Source organism: Talpa occidentalis, unplaced genomic scaffold (genome assembly GCF_014898055.3).
Source record: "Talpa occidentalis isolate TD23 unplaced genomic scaffold, MPIMG_talOcc4v2.1 talOcc4.14, whole genome shotgun sequence".
Lineage (NCBI taxonomy): Eukaryota > Metazoa > Chordata > Mammalia > Eulipotyphla > Talpidae > Talpa > Talpa occidentalis.
The window spans coordinates 64038723-64059214 of NW_023601433.1; the positions used below are offsets into that span (position 1 = coordinate 64038723).

At 42.7% G+C, this 20492-nt stretch overlaps 1 protein-coding gene across 2 annotated transcripts in view; it reads right to left on the bottom strand.

The window, feature by feature from the left end:
- The window catches only part of RSU1 (Ras suppressor protein 1), a 197375-nt gene that overhangs the window by 45982 nt on the left and 130901 nt on the right, over positions 1-20492 (bottom strand). The window lies entirely within an intron of this gene.

The following is a 20492-nucleotide window of genomic DNA, read 5'->3' on the forward strand; positions in this document are numbered from 1 at the left end:
CAAGCCTCTTGCAATGTCACACTCACTGGGCAGGGTGTGAAAACACCAGAGGAAGAGATTCAGTTTTGTGAACCGAATGCTCAGCCCAGCTGTTCCAGACTGAACTCAAAGGCCCGGAGTGTTTAAGTCGACAATGACAAAAATTGGGAGGAACTGACGAGATAGAGTGTCCATTTAGTGAAAAGTGAGCATCGTGCCTGCCAGAAAGCCCAAGGGCTGGATAACGTGACAGAGAGCAATGGTGTCCGAGCACGCTGGCTGCTCCTGTGTGATTGATCGTGCTGGGATGTCGGCCGCACATCAATGCCACGTTAATAAGCACTGCTGATTAAATGTTGACAAAGTACCCTACAATTACAGTGGATGGCATCCATCGCAGGCGAAGCTGGCTCCATGGCTGAGGGGATTGAACTGAACAGGAGATGGTAATTAATGGATAATTTATGAGTAATTCTGATTAAACTAAATTAAAAGTCACCCTAAAATAAATACAGCTCAACCTTAACTGCCCTTATTGATATGACTGTGTTCCTGAGAGAGCCCTAGTGTATCGCAGTTCCTTCAGAGCAAAGGCATCGTCTGAAAGCTTTCGTTACTGCCTGTGCCAACCCAGTGAAGGTGATTCCAAGGTTGGCATCCCTATGCTGTCCCCTGTTGTAAGGTCCATGCAAGGTAAGGACATGCACGTGTCAGGCTTGAATTCTGCCATGCAAACTGCTGCCATGTGCAGTGAGGCACAACTTGGCATCACTGATGCTCCTGATGACACTGCCCCAAGTTCGAGGGATGATTCAGCACATGGAGCTGCCCAATGGGTTGACTGCTTAGGGGAAATAGGACACCTGGGTTTGGATGGATCATACTGTATTCTATTTTCTCCAGAGGCTTCCATGTACATTGTAGCATCACTATGACAGTTCTACCTATGTTGATCATGAACATAGGTCTCTGCTCCGAAAGAACTTAAATGCAGAGTCTGAAGTTGGCAGCAGATCAGAACAAAAGTCCATAGAGCCAGGTGTTGCAAAGTTGTCCAGATAAAGGGGAAGCAGAGCTCTTGTGTTAAGCAGGCACTGCATATCCTAGAAAATTAGCATTAGCGCCTACAAGTTTGCTCTTAATTTGTGTAGCAGTCAAGGGGGAGCCAGAAAGATCCAAACTCTGTATCCGCTACCCTCTGCCTCTGAGCATCTTTCCCAGATGCATCAAATTGGGAGAAGAAACCCTGGTCAAAGTAGATTTGTCTGTTATGTTCCTCAGTTTTATCAACATACTTGCTGAAGCATATTCTTTCTTCTCTTAGTCCTCTCCTCTTCCTAAGATGCTGCTTTCCTCCAGCTCACAGTTCAATGCTACAGAGTAATATCCCTGAAGGCCTTTGGTCCCCGAGGCCACCTCGCCTGGCCCAGAGTGGAGGTGTGACTCAGTCCTGTGCCTGCAGTCTCAGGGCCTTTTAGCTATACAGCTTCCTCACAACCTTGTGAGTCTGTATTCCAGACTTTCCAAACCCTTACTCCCATAAGGTCAAAAATACACACATTTTTACAGACACCAAACTTTAAGGGTTACAGGAATCTGTAGAAATACAACTCCACAGTTGATGCACTTGTTAACCAGGCAATGCTGTGGTGCTAGGAAAGTGTCACTGATAGAAATAAGAGGTCAAAGGCAGAAGAGAACGAAGATTTGATAAGGGCCTGCTAAATGCCATGTCTTGAAGGAGCAGACACAAAAGGCATCCCAGAAAGGATGGGTATGCAGCTGGCCCTGCTAGCAATGTCATTTCAGAAGGGGGTGCAAACACTGCTCAGCACTCAGCAAGGCTCTTTTCATTTTTAGGGAAGAAGTGGAATGTTTCAGCGTTTCAAATCCCATTGTGTAGCCTGGGGTTACTTATCAAGTCACTATAAGGAGCAGATTGGAGACAATAGTCCTTAACTTGTTGTGTAACTCCTAGTTTTGCCACTTACTAATTGTTGACTTCGGGTAAATGATTCATTCCCCACACCCCATCGTGCCTCGGTCTCTTCCTCTGTAACAACGTGACGGTATAGCTTTCCTTGCAGGGTGGCTGCAGTTGCTAAATATGCCCGGCACCATGGTCAGCTGAATGGAAGTGGCCGGCAAATGCTTGTTGAAAACTAGGGCTGATGTGTGATTATAGTCAGAGTGATTAAATAAAGATAATTACATGATTACGTCTTTAGGACTTTTTTATCTGAAAAATAACAGGGTATATTCTATCAATGCCAAACCCCAAGCATCTCTGGAAGAAAGGTTTTAATCCTCTTTGAAGAAAGCAACTAAGCAGAGCTAAATGCATTGCCCCACTTCCTCAGTGAGTCACCGGCAGAGCAGGGATGACGCTGGCCTTCTCGCGTGATCCTCTCACTCCTTCTGCTGTGTGGGCAGAAGAGAGTCCGCGTTTCACTAAGCGGCCATCCCCAAGGTGGAGGCGTAGCTGGGCAGAGGAGGAACGACCAGCTTAGGGGCAGAAGCGTTGAGTTTCCTTCCTGGCTTTACCAGCTATGGGGTAGCTTTATCCCCAGATGTCCACATTCTAATCCCTGAAACCTGTGAATGTGTTACCTTGAATTGCAAAAGAGACTTTGCAGAGGGGGTTGAATGAATGATTTTAAACTCCAGGTAACAGACCCCCGTATTATGTAGAGTTGCACCTATATGGTCACAATGGTTCTTGCAAAGCGGGAAGCAAGAGGGTCAGAATCAGAGAGACCTTTGAAGGCTTTGAAGGAGGAAAGGCGACCAGCCAAGGAATGCAGGTAGCTTCTAGAAGCCAAAAAGGCAAGGAAGCACAAGGTCTGTGTAGGGTAAGGAAAAATGTCAGGCTTTTCTGCCCTCCCGCCATCAGGAGAGATGATGGATCCTTGCAGTCCTGAATACATGCCTGATGGCGGGCACCTGGAGTAGGGTGTGGGCCTAGGTAGATGGGATTCACCTGGGCTAAGACTGTGCTTTTTAAGGGCGGCGTCATGGGGACACCAGCAGAAGCAGAAAAAGCCGAAAGAGAAGCCGAGAGAGAGAGATCACCGGAGAGCCCAGACAGAGTGAAGACTTGCTGGGGGCTGGGAGGCCTGCCAGCCTCCTGGCCCCCCAGCACCCCTGCCTGCCGTGTACCTGGTAATCCCAATAAAAACCTGTAAAACCACTGAGGACTCTGACTCCTCCTTTACCCGGTCTGCTGGATCAGAAAATCTGCACTATGTCCATTCCTGCCCCTACAGTCCCCTAGAGTATCCTGCAGGGCTCGGCCCTGCTGACACTTTAATTTCATGTTTCTGACCTCCGTAAGTATAAGACAATGTATTTGTTTTGCTTTTAGTTGCCAAGTTAATGTAATGTGTTGCATCAACAATAGGAAACAAATCAGTAAGTGAAACCTGGGCTAGCAGGGGCATCCTATCAGAGAGGATTCTCCTTAATTTTAGCAGGAAAAAAAATTTCTGCAATAGCAGCTCACTGAAGAGAAGAAAAAGTTAAATATTAAGTTTCAGAAAGAGGAACATGTTCCCCAAAGGAAACGTGGGTGTTACCTCTACCAGAAGAAGTAGGAACAAAAACCAACTGTCTCCTCTTTACTACAGAGTGGATGGTTCCCACACCTTTCATTCAGGGACTTAATGCTCAAGGCCCCTGTTTTTAATGTACCTGGCAAGTTAATTTATAGAGCCGACTGGGTGACCACACAGAGGTCAAAGCTATTGAAAGAAGTTTCATTACACACGGTTCCTGAGAGGTGGGGCCCTCCGCACCAAGCAGGACCACGTGGGGAGTTTCCAGGGGCAATTACAGGGAGAAGGAGAGAGCGTGGCCCAGAGCCTTTGCTGTGGTTTCAATGACAGGAACTGGTGAAGAAAGGCAAGCAAGTTTGCATGAGTTTAGGACTGGACAGCTTGAACAAGCTTGGCAGCTCTGGGCTTATGGAGGTCATTACTTACCTGGACATGGGGTAGGGGAAATATTGGATCAGTGTGTATAATTCAGAAAAAGAAAGTGGGCTTTGGAGTGGCTGGTGTGTGTAGGAAAGGCATGCTTGCAGGCAAGTTTTTTGCCATCTCTGGGAATTACTTAGTCCTGGGAAGACAGTCTCTCCCCAACCAGCAAGGTCGCCATATATCAACGTATCATAAAATGCAGAAAATAAAAAAAACATGATTAATTAACACAGGCCAAAGTCATCAGAATGAATTCTGGCCCCTGGTCACCTTATATCTTCTCTTACGATGTATTTTTTTCCTTGGTGAAATACAGCTTTTCTTGTTCCTGTTCCACTTGGGGAGATCACAACATCTCTCAATGATTGGCCCACTTACTTCCCCAGCATTCTGCTCAGGTGTTCCCTGTCCTTTCTATAGCAGCCTGCAGCACCCTGCCCCGGGGAGTCTTGGAGGACAGTACCCAGGTGTAGGGTAAGGAAAAAATGTCAGGCTTTTCTGCCCTCCCCCCATCAGGATAGATGATGGATCCTTCCGGTCCTGAATGCATGCCTGATGGCGGGCACCTGGAATAGGGTGTGGGCATAGGTAGATGGCATTCACCTGGGTTGAGACTGGGCTTTTAAGGGCGGTGTCACGGGGACGCCAGCAGAAGCCGAGAAGAAGCAGAACGAACAGAAGAGCAGAGAAGCAGAGAGAATGCCGGAGTGCCCAGAAAGAGTGAAGACTTGCTGGGGGCTGGGAGGCCTGCGGGCCCCCTAGCACCCCTGCCTGCCATATGCCTGGTAATCTAAATAAAAACCTGAAAAGCCACTGAGGACTCTGACTCCTCCTTTACCTGGTCTGCTGGATCAGAAAACCTGCTCCGTGTCCTGCCTCTACACCAGGCTTCACACACCCCTGCATCCCTATGCTCCGCTCTGCCCTGAATGACATGTGACTTTGGAAAGTGACTAGCTTACCACAATCTTATGTTCTTATCTGCAAAACTAGGAGGAAAATTCCCAGTTATCTTGCAGAGCTGGTGGGAAGATTAAATCAGATATGGAGTAGGCCTTGTCTATGTGGGCATGAGGATGTTTTGGAATGGCAGTGCCACCTCAACCTCCCATGAAGATTTACAGCTCAGGCTCTGCCAGCAAGTTCTTCACTTCTCACATGTGGCACCCGAGCACAGAGCATGCCTGCTTCAGGGCTTTGCCATCATGTGCTTTTACAGTAGATCCTCTCCAGGGAGGTTTCCCATGGAATGTGGCCATGCCAGCTGGAGCATGTTGACTAAGAGCCAGGTGGAAGGTCAACCACGGGGTAGTGGCCACAGGCAGGCAGATGCTCTACCCAGAAAGTAAGGGGCCCTTGGCACAGAATCTAGAAAATCTTTTCTCCCTTGAATCTATAGAGGGTTTATAGAGAGTAATGGGAGATGATTAAGGACAGGGGAGAAACCAACAAAGAACAATCTAAATTGATAAGAAAGGAACAGTGTCGCTTAGGAGTCTTCTTTTCGAGAAGGTGCGGGTGATAAGTGAGCCAGCACCACTTCGCTCATGAGGGCTCCATTTTTGTCCCCGTGGGAGTGAGTCCTGGCCTGAGAAGTCACCTGGAGAACTCCCGCTGAAGACCACCTGTGGAGGAATCATGAAATGATCCCATGTGCCACAGGGGTCCTCACGCTGCTCACTTCAGAGGCATCTTTCAACACAGCCTGCACCCTGGCCGCCACAAGCTCCATAACTGAACACTTAGATGTTGACATCTAAGATGGCACAGCAAAGAATTCCAACCCACCAGAATCAGAGTAAGTTTTGCAACAAATAGACTGAGCAGTGTGATATGCTTGCCTTTCTATTTCTGACATGCAAATTTTATTTAATGTGAGCATCTTCATTTTGGGGGAAAAAAATCCATGGGAGTCTTATTTCCATTGGCTGTAAGGGTCTCTTGCAGACCTCGTGCCCCTTTATAGCTACAGCAACCAAGACCAACGTGGACCACCCTGGTCTTTCTTGAACATTTCCTCCTGTGGCTGGAATGTACTAGCGTGGGTCTTATTCTTTTCTCTGGACACTCTCCTTGTGTTTCTGCTTTTACTCTGTGTTCTTCAGAAACCTAGAAAACACCTAGCTTTATATTTTCAATGGCTATTGCTGAGGAGCAGCTCTCTAAGTCACCACCCTTGTCCACCCTCACAATGCCATATGCCCAGGTGGAAAGTCAGCTATCAACCCAACCAAAGCACATGGCAGTTCCCTAACCCAACTTCCTTCTACATCTCCAGACCTTTAATAAAGTCAAACTAACATCTGCCCCTTTTTATGGTCACTACACAAATCAAGTTTGACTGAAGTCTCCTCTACAGTAGAAATTCTTAGCTGGGGACCAGAGAGCATCTAGAATTCCACGCATGTCATCTGTATGTGTGTTTCCAGCAGAAAGGGACCACGCCTTTCTCAAAAGGTTCATCACGCAGTGGTTTCATTAGCTACTTTATGACATTTACTCTATTTCCATCCTTCATTCTGTTTCTCTTGCCCTAATGCAGGCCCCTGTCAAATGGCTATTATTAGAATGGGTCCCTTCTTGTTATCCCTGATGCTGACCCCTCACCGAAAGTGTCCTACACATAACCGAAATAATCATATTCCTTGGCTTTATGCATGGGAAACAGGGCCCGCTGTCTACTGGATCAAGTGCCCAGCCTGGTACATGACACAAAGCAGCCATAGAAAATGCCACATAATGCTGAACGTACCAGCTTCACCTCTCTCTTCACTAACAGATCTGAGCCCTCAGGCTGGTCTGGAGGAAGGCAGTGGGCAGTGAGAGAATGGTTCTCATGTGAGTTCTGCGACCTAAGAGCTAAGTACACAGAGTGCTATCTCTTCCCAGAACCTGTCAGCCTAACGAGAAATGAGAATTATCTGCAGTTTGTCTACCTTGAAGGTGTTTTGACAGTCAGATGGCTTAGACTCACTGAAGTGCTTTGAAACTTAAAAAAGTGCTAAATTAATCTGAGGGCTGGAAGTAATCTTTTCCACAAGGCAGCATTCCTCTAGGTCTCTGGTTTTTGCTGATCTGTGTTACCACTGCCTAGCAGGTCTGCCTAGCTCCTTTCTGCAATTTAGATATTACCCAGATTTTTAGGTCTTCAGTAGTTTTCTCCTCCCTCTCTACCTTGGCTTCAGCCTTCACAAACTATTATGGGATTTCATCATTAAGTCCCTTGATGATATATAAAGTGATACCTGCTCCTGGCTCATTATTTCCAAGCACCAGTAGAGGGCTTTGATAACGACCACTCACTTGGCATTCACTGTCACAAGAAACCACTGAGGCTGGGGCTTTTTTAATCTGTATTTTTGGAACAAGGAGACTGGGGCTTAGCAAGTTTAGGTGTGCATCAAACCTAGGCAATAATTCCGAAGTTCAGACTCTTAATGCACTAAGTTACCTTGTCTTTCCTCTTTTTGGATTCCTCAGCTTTGTCTTAATAAAAGTACCATTTTCTTGAGGTGGGAATGGCAGACTTTGCTTCTTTTGTATTCTACATACTCAAGGCACTGCTAGAAGCACATTGTGTACTGGGTAAATATTGTGTTTCAGAATGCCAGGTATAAGAGAGGTACAATATGCTGTTCCTAAGTCATTTGCTCATGTCATATGCCTCCCTCCTGTTGTTTTGGGTGTTTCCATGGAAAGTCCTCATACAGACCAAGAAAAGAACCAATTTTAAAAATCTAAGTATATGGGCAGAAGCAATAATGGAGAGAAATAATTTTGTTTATAATCTGTAATCTTATGGTAGGATGCTAAATTTAAAATCTCTGCAAGAAAATCTGTGGACAAAGTGTGAAACCTAGATTATTAATAAGTAGTTACAATATCTTTATTTATATCCTATCTGGCAGCTATGAGGGTGACAGAACCTTAGCACATAAATTGCTGAATCTCAAAGAAAAAAAATTAACAGTTATCCTATTCCCATGAGAAGTCTTATTAATTCAAAAGGCAATGATTTTTTTGAGATCCAGCCTCCAATAGATGGTTATGCAATTCACTAATGGTGGTATATGTCTTTCATATTCTTCTCTATCATCACCCTTGCTGCTTTCCGTCTCCAGCACAGGATGGAAAAAAGAAATGTATAAACATATATGTGCAGATGGCATCTATATAAACAGTCAAAAGGAATTTGTGGCTGCCTTAAGAAAAATATTAAGCTATAAAAAACCATAATATAAAATATAAGGCAGATTAAAAATCCCTGATACCTTCTAAACTCCCTATCTGCCCCACTGGAGGGGAGAAATGAGGATTCTGGCAGAGCAAAACTAACAATCTCATGCACAAAAGATGCTCATTAAACTTCATCATCCTGTCTACTCTAATGATGCTTTTACTTAATAAAAATTCCCCAAGCAGTTGCAAGGATATTAGGCAAGGCCTTTGGTTATGTATCAGAGGTCCGAGCTGTCACCAGCAAGCATGCAGTTCAGGGGGTATGTTCCCTGGGGAAGGAGCAAATACAGCTTCCACAGAATACATGCAGAGAGAAATCAATAGCTGCAACTTGCTTCCCTGCTTAAGCATTTAAGAAAGTAGGTAATCCTTTTAAATTAAACTGCAAAGTGCTAAATGTTGCAATTTCCAGAATAAACTAAAGGCAAAAGGAAACAAGTCTAAGGGCATTGCTAAGTTTTCTAAACAAGCTACTTCTTTAATAGATTTCATCCTGGAGTACTGGACAATAGTTTTTATGAAAAAATTATTTTGTATATAACACTTAGCATTCACAGTGACTAAAAAAGTGACATCACACTGTGTATGTTTATTTGTGTTTGTAATATACATATAGATATACAGACCTATCATAAATGCATGAAGGAAGTGAGGAATTTTTGTATGTGCATTTATCCTTCAAAAATAATTCTCCCCAAACACACTAGTACTAAAATTCACTAACTTGAATCTGGCTCTTAGAGCTAAATGGTCATTAACTAACACATCCCTTAATACAGATAGTAGATGTGAATACTGTATCATCACAAATTGTTGTTTTTGTCCTTATTATCGAACCCACTCCTAATTCTACATCTGGCCGACAAAGACTTGGCTGGAGAGATCACAAGTGGAGCAAGAATAAGGTGGCCCCCACAAACCTGAATTTAAAGGCAGTAAGGCTGCCCTCTGGGCATGCAATAATAATATATCAATGCAAAATGTATTACAATAGAAACACAAAAGTCACTCCAAATCAAACCAGCACATTTCTAGCCACTGAGACTTGACAGTAATCAGACTGGGGTATTAACAAAGCTGGAGAGAATGTGTCCATCAGATGTGCTGGTCTTGGACAGCAACACAAACTTGCTGAAACCTGCCTCCTTTAATAGAATGTTAATTGTTCTAAAAGAGCAGGAACCTTGTTAGTCTTATTAAGTATCTTCTAGAACTAGCACACCATGGACATGCATGGAATGTTTGTTGACTGATGTATTCAATGTAATCAACTATACCTGCTGCCATAGTCCCTCACACACTGATTGGAGGTGGTACCGAACTATCCCCAGAAACCACTTAGAGTGAGGACTCCAGGCAAGGGTTCAGCATGGCCAGAATTGAGCATTTGATTGGAAGTTGCCTATTTTACATATAAAATTTATATAGTCCTTTACTAATATGAGACTACTTACCCTTGAACAAAACCATGTGAAATGAAACCTAGACGGCTCCGATCACTTAAGATTCCTTCTATGTTCTGGTGAGATTACTGCACCATGATTTTAAACAGCTTTGAATTATTAACTCTCCCTTCCCATGTCAGGTGAGTCACATTCCAATTACAGAGCAAAGAGATAAGCAACAATTTTAGGAATTAAAACCAGAAAGTACCCATCTACCTGTGGGTGGAAATACCCAGACAGACCTTCACCCATGAAGCTCTCTCACCCAGGCAGACTTTAGGAAGAAGCAGCTAAATTCTATTCATTACCTCTTAAAATTTCCCTGGCTCAGCTGGATTCCCTCAAGTAGACGGAGCACTCTCTGAAGTGGCAAAACCTGATTCTTAGAACACAGCACACCAAGTTGATTTGTGCTTTCATTCTATTCCTGATCCCAAGCTTTGCAGCACTGGCCAGCAGTACGGAGAGGCTAGCAATAGGGGTAGACTCAGGCTTTCGGTGAGCAAACTGGTATGGGGAACAAGACCACAGTTGTGAAAAGAACAGTGGAGAAGACTTCTCTCAGAGCTCAAAGGTAGAAGAGTTTTTGGATCTCACCCTTCCTTTAGTCTTCACTTTCATGGTTTTCACTCTTGTGGAAAAACACACTTTAGAAAGTAATGAAGGTTTTAAAAACTACTTTCCAGCTTATTTCACTGAGCATGATCCCTTCCAGCTCCATCCATGTTGCTGCAAATTGCATGAGTTTATCTTTTTTGATAGCTGAGTAATATGAAATAAGCCAGAAAGAAAAAGAAAAATACTGGATGGTCTCACTCATAGCAGGAATTTAGAAAACCTAAATAAGGGACCAGGAAAAAGACTAATTATAATAAACTAAAAATCAAAACCAACAAGCAACTATAAACCTGACACACACTAAGGCAGGGAGGGGAAGGAGATCAGAGTCAAAAAAAGGGGGGTGGGAATTGTATGGGGAATATAACCAAGATGAAAATGCAAACATTGTGCAAAAATGATGTAAAAAATATATAAAATAAAATTTTTTAAAAAATTAAAAAACAAAAACTACTTTCAGTCCAAGTATATTCTGTAGGTTTAATGTATGGCATTCATTTCTGCCAAGGTTTTAAAACCATATTTTTGAGAGTTTCAGAGGAATTTATGGTCTTCAAGTGCAAAAAGGTTAAAAACTAAGATGCTTGTGGTTTATGTTTGACTTTAAAAATCCATCTACTTGAGGATTCTAGACATCAGCAGTAAATCTGAGTGGGGACACTGGGAAAGTGTCAAGAATATTCCCTCCTGCCCCCCTTATGCCCGCCCCCCCCCACCCCCGGGCTCAAGCTTTAGTTGTTTGATGCCCCCAACAGGCCTTGCAGAATCAGAGCAAAACTGTGGTTGTGGGTGGGGAGCGAGCTACAGCTTGTCACAACAACCTTTTCATCCAAGAATCTCAAGTGCTTCATCTAGGAATCTCACCCACAAAACACTCCTGGAAGGTGTGAGAGCATTCTGAATACAGATGGTGGCAATGAGGCAAGTGAAGCATAAGGTGGAGTGCCAGAGGCCCAGGGTGTCTGAAGAGCCCTCCTTGGGGTGCTCTTTTGTTACAGTGTCTGATAGAGGAAAGCCTTTGGTCATGATGACATCTAGGCTTAAAAACATCACAAAGGCCACATACGCACAGTAAGGACCGCAGATATTAACAAACCCTGCTCTACAACAATTGACTGAAACTGACCTAACAATGTCCTCATCGAAAAACATTCTCGTCTGAATAACTTATTCAAGAAGATTTCTAACCAGCATATTTTGTCTAGAATGGTAAAACAAGCTGTGTTATTCAGCAGTACCTGCTACAGTGAATACCTACAGTGAGTTCATTTTTACCATCATAAATATTTCAGGAAGCTACTTTTAAAAATCTTATTTCTAAACCTGTATTAGTACTTCCTATTGCAGACATATTCCGTACTTCACACATCACTATAAAATAGCACTAAAATATAATTCAGGCCACAAATGTAAATAAATTTTCTAAGAGTCACATTTAAAAAGAAACAGATGTAATCAATTTTAATAATATATTTTATTTAACCCAACATATTCAAGATATGATCATTTCAACATGTAATCAATATAAAAATGATTAACAGCCTGTTTTATTATTAGTTTAATGATAAATGATCTAGTATATTTATCATATAAATTTAATGCTATTTTGATACTAAGTATCTTTTAAATCTGGTATTTTACTCTTAAAGCACCTCCCAATCAGAAAAGCTATCATTCAAGAGCTCAAGAACCATGAGTTCTTAGCAGTTACTAAATTGTATAGCACAGAGAGATCTCATGAATATGGTGAAATCTAGCCATCTTCTTATACTTAGAGGAAAAGCAGTTTGAGAGCTGATGGACTCTTTCTTGCCATTTGGTTAGTTTTAGTGCTTAATAAAGCACTAAACAAAAAGAAGAAACAGTGGAGAAAATAATCTATCTGTCCGTCGTTCCAAAGCAATCCCACTTACCAAGAGGCTCTTTCAATATCTTTAAATCATTTATAATAGTTCTATGTATCAACCTAGAAAGGCCTTTAGGTTAAGAACAATAACTCCCAATGTCCACGAATACACTTGGTTGGTCATTTTCTCTCTTCCCCCCATAGCGGGAACACACAGAACCAACTTTAAGAGCCAAAGGTGCTCAGGAAGCAGCAGCTATAGGCCTTGTGTACTCATGAGTCTTGCCATTCCCCTGGCAAGCCAGGCTTCCTCACCCAGCCGGCTGCTTCTCGGGGGCAAACACTAGACCTAGACACTGACATTTCACACTGCCCTACTCCATGCATTCTGACCTGTGTGCTGGGACGGCAGGGAGAGGGCTGCAGGGACATTTACAGAAGCTCTGGTAGGTGGCCTGGAAGTGGGGCATCACAGTCAGGCTTTTATAAAGGACAGAACAAGGTGCTTAGAGAGACAGTATCACATATTAAATCGCTAGCTACTGCTCATGCTGTGTAAAGGTATCATTTACCATAAAACTTAGACAAAATTGAAATCCTAAGGATGGGTGAGATACAAAGACTTACCTACTAACTACCCCTTGATTTTCTTTCTTATTCTTTTGATGACTGTGGGGTTGTTCCTAAATACCACTCTGCATGTTTCCATGCAACACAGCCTCTAGCATCTGGGGTTCCCTGATTCTGACTGCATCTCCCACACCACTGAGGCTGTCTCCTCCACCTAATAATGACCTTCAGTCTCTTTTAAAGGGGGCACAGTACAAAGTTGACTCTGAAACTGCAACAACATGCAGGGTAGGCACAACTTGAGAATATAGCCTGAACACATAGGTCTAGACAGACTGACTACCTAAGCAGCTTGAGTTACTCTGAGCCTCCAATTTTCAATCTGCAAAGCACTGATATAATTGGACATATACTGCTTACAGTTGAGAGGAATGAACGAGGAACTCACGTAAAGAGCTTATCATTGTGTCTGGTCACATTAATAAAGAGACATTTTCCCCCATTACAATCACCTTTAAGAGGGGTTATGTCACTTTCACAGGATCTTATATCAGATGAAAAAGTCAAGATCCAAGCCTTGATGTGTCTGATTTCAAAACCCAGCCTGCTTATTCTCTAGTTGGCGGGGGTGTGGTGGGTGTATCTCTCTACACTGAGCACCTGGGAGGATGTTAAAAGAGTATCTGAAAGTCTGTTAGAGAGACCTAGCTTTGAAGATCATCTCTAATAAGGGGCTGCAGGGGAACTCTGGTGGAGCTACCACACTACTCTGGGTATGCTTTCTCATCTGGGAAATGGGTCTGATAGTAACGAACATACCTCACAGGGCTGCTAGGAGCAAGTAACAGCATCAAGTACTTCTCAGGAAGCAAACAGGTGTTCAGTAAGCCAAGATGATTACACACTGTGCTGAGAACTGGAGTTGTTCATTCTAAACTTGGTAGAAGCCACAGAGTTGCAAAATGCCTTATGGCTGTGTGCTCAACTTTTACACAAAACACAGCTTCTTTCCAAAGAGATTTTTTTTTTTTCAAGTGTTGTAACATGTATGCTTGAGGAAAATAGCAAATGGCAGAGAACATAAGGAGGGGGCCTGGATATAAAACTACCAACAAGTTTAGTCACGTTCTGAGCGTGGTCTTCACTGAGTATGACATGCAGCCATGCTAGTCAATGCCGAAGGTAATCACCGAGTCTTTCTGGGCAAAAAAGGCCAACTCTTGCTCTGTCCAGGGTTCTGAATGGGTAGCTCATACCAATTGAAAAAATGAGAAAGGAGACTGAGTACATCTTCAGTTGTCTTCTTGCTTTAGCTCCCCCATTCATAGGCTAGGCTGTTCTCGAATCTATTCAGATGGGAACCAAATTATGTAAGAGTCAATAATCTTTATGGTAACTCTGCAGTGAAAGTGTCATTTGTTGTAATGAACACTGATCATAAGTTAAGCCCCTAGCTACTCTCTTGGTTATTTTTCATTATACTGTTCCTTGCTCTGTTATATTTCAGGAGTACTGAGGGAATTCATCCAACTATGTTCACTAGTCAGCTCTTCGTTACTCAGATTAGATTCTGCTAAGATGCAATGAAGCAATTTGCAAACACACTGATTCTTAGGGAAATGCATCAGATGCTGGTTATATGTTCTCCTCTGCTGATGCCAGTGGGTACCCCACATTCCCCTGGTTATTTGTCCCCTTAATTTGCTATTTTTCTATTTATCTTCCACTCAAAGCACAGTGTGGTTCTCCGGGTTCAAATCTGAAAGAGTATTAACAATGTGTTTCTGGGTATTTTTTTTTTCCTTCAGTAATGACTCTTTGTTCAATTCAACACCCAGAATAATGTTTCCAAAATGATCATTGCCTCTCATACAGCTCTCACTTGCAAACACCACTCTGCTTACATTACAATCATTCCCCCTCTGGCTGCTTTAAAGGGCACTAACTCCAAAAGGCACACGAGTGAGGAAATGCTGGAATGCTTCCATTTTTTAAAAACTCCTATGAAAAACTCATTTTGCATGTTGTGTACTAAGGCTGAGAGTGGAATTTCCACATGTCTCTGTGCTTGGTACTCCTGGAATTGCTTCTAAGTAGGTTGCAAGTCTATGGGGACACTCTATCACTGCCCTGCCTACGAGGTCACCAGCATGAAGACTCAGAGACTGGTTGGGGCTTTCTGTGACAAGACACCTGCAAGCTTTGCCACTCTCACTGGCAGAGAGGGTCTTGCCCATCCCTGTCTAATACTGGGCACTGTTACTTTTGATTAGGTCATTAGCTTTGATCCTGTTTGCCACAGTGCCAGAGAATAATTTGAAATATTAAGGATAAGAAAGTGGCATTTGCAGGCACCAAAAAAGAGGGTTGACCACCCTGGGTATCTTTTCCGGGCATACTTAGCTAGGAAAGCTCCCTTTTCAGGGAAATCTAGCTAAATGAAATGAAATGTATTCAGACAGGCCTGCCACAGTAATGTCATAGTCTCTGTTACTGTTCCTTTCTCCTGATAAATCAGAGAGAGGCAGAGAAGAAACCTTTATTAAAATGTCTACAGCTCTTTAAAAACAACAGTAAAAACATTTTTTTCCAGACAAGATCTAGTGCTTCTGGTTAGTACAGACGACTATGTAAATGTATAGGAAACAATCACACCCCAGGTTATAGTACCTGGGGATTTTGCGCTTTGCAGAGTGGAGACAGGCTCAAGGCCAGGAAAAGAGTTCAAAATGTGGGTATGGGTGGGTGTGGGGGGATTCCTTTAATGTTGAGGAAGAGTCACATATAAACCGATGTTATAAGCAAGAAGTACAAAATCGGTAAACCAAATTCCCCTGGACTTAAGGGAAATAATCATGCTGTGAGTGAATTAACCAAGATCTAAATTTTAAATTAGGCATAACACATGAACAAGGTAAATGAGCAAAAAGCATCAGAAAATTTTAGCAGCTCTTAAATCAAGAAACAGCATTTGACAAGAATAACTCTACACAGTTGAAAAAGAACGCCATAGATATACCTCACTTTCAAGAAGAATTGCTAAAGAATACAGCACTGAATCAATGGCAGAAATTGTTTACCTGTCTGAGCCTCGTTTTGCTCATATGTAAAGTGGACATCCCCTCTGGGCCCTAGCTAATGGTGATTAAAAGGATTATGTATCAGGATAATACTATATATTATCATTGGAAAAGAACTGCCCTTTAATATAAGGTTTATGCTGGGACCAGATAATATGAAGTACTAAGAAATTAAAAATGAAAAGGAGACATAGGTGGGGATATTTTTAAATAAAAATGGTATCGTTTAAAAGAACAATCAGGGAGTTCTAAAGTGTTTCGTATACTCTTCAGGCAAGCCAGGATCTATCTAGTTGGCTCGTGGAACAGAGCACGCCATGTTTTCACTCCACTGCCTCGTCAAATTGGTTCCAGTTACAAGTGTTCAGTAGTGAAAAAATCAATGGGGACATAGCCTGCTACCAATTTTGTCTCCTGTTGTCACTAAGTATGAGCCAATCTAGGCATGAAGCAAGTCCTTTCTTTTTATAGAAAGGCTGACTCTCATTCCAGAGGCAACTGTATTAAAAAACTAGAACAGGAAACGGAGCCACCATCTGCTTTCATTCAATACATACTTTGGTTGGGTACTGGAAGGAAGTTTCCTGTGTGCTACCTTCAACGAAAGGTAGGAGCCAGCTAGCCCTCTGCCTCAAGGTACCCCAAACCAACTCTGACCCCAGACAATCGGACACAGTGCAAGTACAAAATATGAACTTCCCTTGGTTAGCATTATAGAGAAAGAGGAGCTGTCTACAATAATCCAAACTATATTTTCCTTTGTTTTTAACTTACACATTTCATTTTTAAAAGAAAAAGAAATACATTGCAACCCATTTAGAGATTCAGAAGAGCACTGAAATGGAAAAAAAAAAAAAACCCACTGGAAGTTTCCTACTGAAACACAAATTCTAGTATTCTATAAATTTCTTGTAAGGTTTCATCGAAAGTATTTTTTAAACAGTAATGCTCATAGTTCATAATTTTATAATTAGGATTAAAATTTTTAAACAAAAGTTGTTGCAATGTTTTTGCCACACAATCATGAACACAATTACTGACAGGCTACCTATGGAACCATGCTACATTTCATAATAAATGCCAACAATGGAATTCTGCAAAATAAAAGGGCACACTGCTTCCGATACTCTACTTTCAACTTAGCATGTGGCTTTGCTTTGCTCATAACAAATGGGAGAGGGATGAATGATATTAAACAGCATCATTGGTCTTTTGTGAAAGTTAAGAGACATGATGTATTTAAAGGCAGTAATATCTCACAAAAAATGCAAGATTCCATTGATGAAAAGTCATTATTACATGAAATCATTTCTCATTGGATCTTTAAAAAATGAGCAGATCTGTATATAAACCAGAAACAAATGGGGACGGTAGGTTAGATACCAGGAAGAGAAGGTCATTGAGCAGTCAGTCAGTGGGGCGCTAACCCACTTCTAAGTGAAGGGACTACGTGCACCACAGCAGGCCTCAGGAGAGCCCAGGACCACTTCCATTTGGGGCTAGAGAATATAGGCATAGTCACAAAAATGCTAACACATGGTTTTAAAAACTGAAGTGCACTTTAAATATGTACACTTAACAAAGTTACAATTTAAGACAATAGTAAAAGTCAATAGACATATTGACGTATGTATAACAGAGTGGCTCTCAACCAGGCACGGCAGCTATGCCCAGAGGCCATTTGGCAATATCTAGAAATATCAGTGGTTGACACACTTGTGGGTGTGTTCTTGGCATCTAGATGCTGCTAACCACCCTACAATGCACAGTTTCCAACAACAAGGAGTTATCTGACCCAAAAGGTCAATAGCACTGAGGTTGAAAAATCCCAGTGTAGACAAAACTTACAAGTCAAGTTAAACTCGAGGCCCTTACTGAATATTAAAACTAGGAGAAATGAGTCTATCTCCCTCACCCTCATCAGTTCCCTCTCATATAGCATCTCCCCCAATTACTATTTCCCACAGGTGTTCTGTAAGATGACTGTACCGGTAGAGATGCAAGCTCTAACTTTTAATTACTATGTATTTTTACCAGTTGCAAGTAATACCAATTTGCCCTCCAGAATAGTGCTATCATTTCCTAAGAATGCAAAGTGACTTAAAGAAAAACAATAAACCTTGTAACAATGCAGGTGCTATCTGGATATGGCAAATCATGCTCCTAGACAAGTATCTCAACTTATTGAAGTTTTGTATAGACACCATCCACATGCAGCCATTCAACAGATTCAGTTCAAGGCTGATTATTATGTGAGGTCAGTAATTTCTCCAAGTTACAAAAGGAAAAGCACAGATCCACTAGTTCCAAGGTTTCTTCTTCCCCAAGGGAACAGCTCTTATAGTAATATTCAGAGATTTCAGAACTAAGACCTTAGGCAACTTTCCAAAGATGGAAGCTGATAAACAAGCAGCAGGCAGGGTTCCTGAAAATACTCAGTGAAAAAGTTTCTTAGCTAGGGAAAAGATGGCCTTGGATACCTGGATGTATTGAAAAGAGCTGTTTATAAACTAGGGCTAGAGAGGGCTTACACACTCTTGTGCACACACAGACACACATACACAGACACACACGCCTGTCCCCTGTCCCCTACACACAAGCAGTCTGAATGAAAATCAGCACCCAATTAGAAGAGATATGAAGAGAAATAGTTCAGTGAAGAGTTTGAGGAGAGAAAAGCATCATCAAACATGGTTCCTTAAAATCTCTATGCATAGAGAATAATAAGCCTTTGCAAAAGAACATGTCTCAGGCTCAACATTAGGATTTCTGACCAGGAATTCTTCTTGGAGGGAGAGATCTCTGGAGAAACTCTGTGAAGGAACATGGAGAGCAGCAGATTGCTGGATGGAGGACACCAGCCCGAGAAGACCCAGAGCACCCTATCAGGAGACTTTGCAGAAATGTTCATCTACAGAGACTCCTCACTTTTTCAGTATGAAACTAAAAGAGAATGGCAAATTGGGGTTGGAAATAGGCAAAAATTAATATTCGGTACGTAAGGTAAAGTCAAAAGACAGTACAGTACACCTTCATATAATTATTCAATGGATAGTAACTCAACATCGTCAAGGGACACAGCACATGGACAGGGATTTTGAGATGTTTCCTTTTAAACCCCCTCATTCTAGGCACAATTTTATTAAGGAGCTTGGTGATGCAGTGCACAGTCTCCTGCTTAAACCACTCCCTGCACGCTCTGGCCCAGGGAACTAGTCCTGCAGGAGGCCAGGCTCAAGCATAAGCCATCACTAATGCAATGGCTGGCTGGGAGACTTGTCACTGAAGAGCTGCAGTTTAAGTACCAATGCCCTCACTTCACTCTCCTTCCACCTCTGTGGACTTCCCATTGCTCCTTACTCATTTGAAATCTTTTCCCTCCTCTTCAGAGCCCAGCTGAAGTCATTCCAACTGTTTCTGTCCATGATCTTTGTTCCTTCTGAACTCCAGCTCTCCAGTTAGCAGTCCCCACCGTTGGTCCACCCACCGTACCTGGGGATACAATACTCTCCATCAATTACACTGGCTGGCTTCTGCGACCCTGGTAGAGGGAGGGCACCTGTGTAGTTTGAAAAAGCTCCCTCCCACCACCCCGCCACACAGCTCTGATGCTTCGACCCCACTGAGAGCAGGCTTTCACTTCACTGTTCTGAATGCTGGCTCGCTTTGTTGGCACACACTCCTCAATTAGGTGGAGATCCTGAAGGCAATGACAGTATCTTATAAATCTCTGTTCTATAGCCTGGTCCTGTACACACAAAGTATACTTAATAGATAACTGCTCAAGGGCTGATTGATTAAAAGAGGCCCAGGCGAACTCCCTTCACAGGTTCATAAGACGATAATATACCATGAAACTGAAGAATATAGCTGGCTTCCTAATTAATATTAGTCACTTGGTAGTTCTTAATTAAGAACTCTAAAATAAAGACCCACCTTTCTACCATGTCAAGTAGGAATCACCTTCATTAGTATTTAACAGCTGTAACTGCAACTTCATTTTCATGGTCTCTTCCCTGCCTTGCCAGATGGGAACATTAGCTGCGTAGTATTTATTAATATAATAAACAAAGGCAAGTGCAAAAGCTTAGGGAAATTCAGGGGGAATTAGTCACTGTCTGCCTTTAGTACAGACTTGATAGATAAGCTGAAGGAACTTCTCTTGTCCTGCTTTTGAGAGGAAGTGAACAAGGCTTGATGCCTATAGGAAGCAGGTTCTCTCTTCCAGTCACCAACTACAAAAAGTTCTGTCCCCTGGGATCCAGTGCGTCCCACCAGGTCTGCCCCCACCTATTCTGGTGATGTCCGAGTGGCAGCATCCAAGGCTAGCTACCCTCTGCCTCATGTGCTCTTGGGAGGGTGCAGTGTAGCTCTTTAAACTGGGAAAAATTATGAAAGAGAAGTGACTGTCCCCTTCAAGAGAGTCATATGGTCACCAGGCTAGGAAAGCAGTGTCCCGGCAGGTCCTTGCTGTGTCTGACTGGGAAGCACAGGGCACACATCTGGCTTATGTGCACCACTGATGGATTAGTGAGTGTTTACTTCTTCAGGGCCCTGAAACTGGCATCAGTGAGGGACCCAAACCTATGTCCTAGAATGAGAGTGCCCATTATTGTGGTCAAATATCAGGTGATGAAGAAGTTGAAGGAAATCAAGAAGACGTAGGTGAATGGTATCTTCAGGCGATACACTCCATCTTCCTGAGAGACCAGTCAGCTTTAAGAACAGGGCAAGAGTA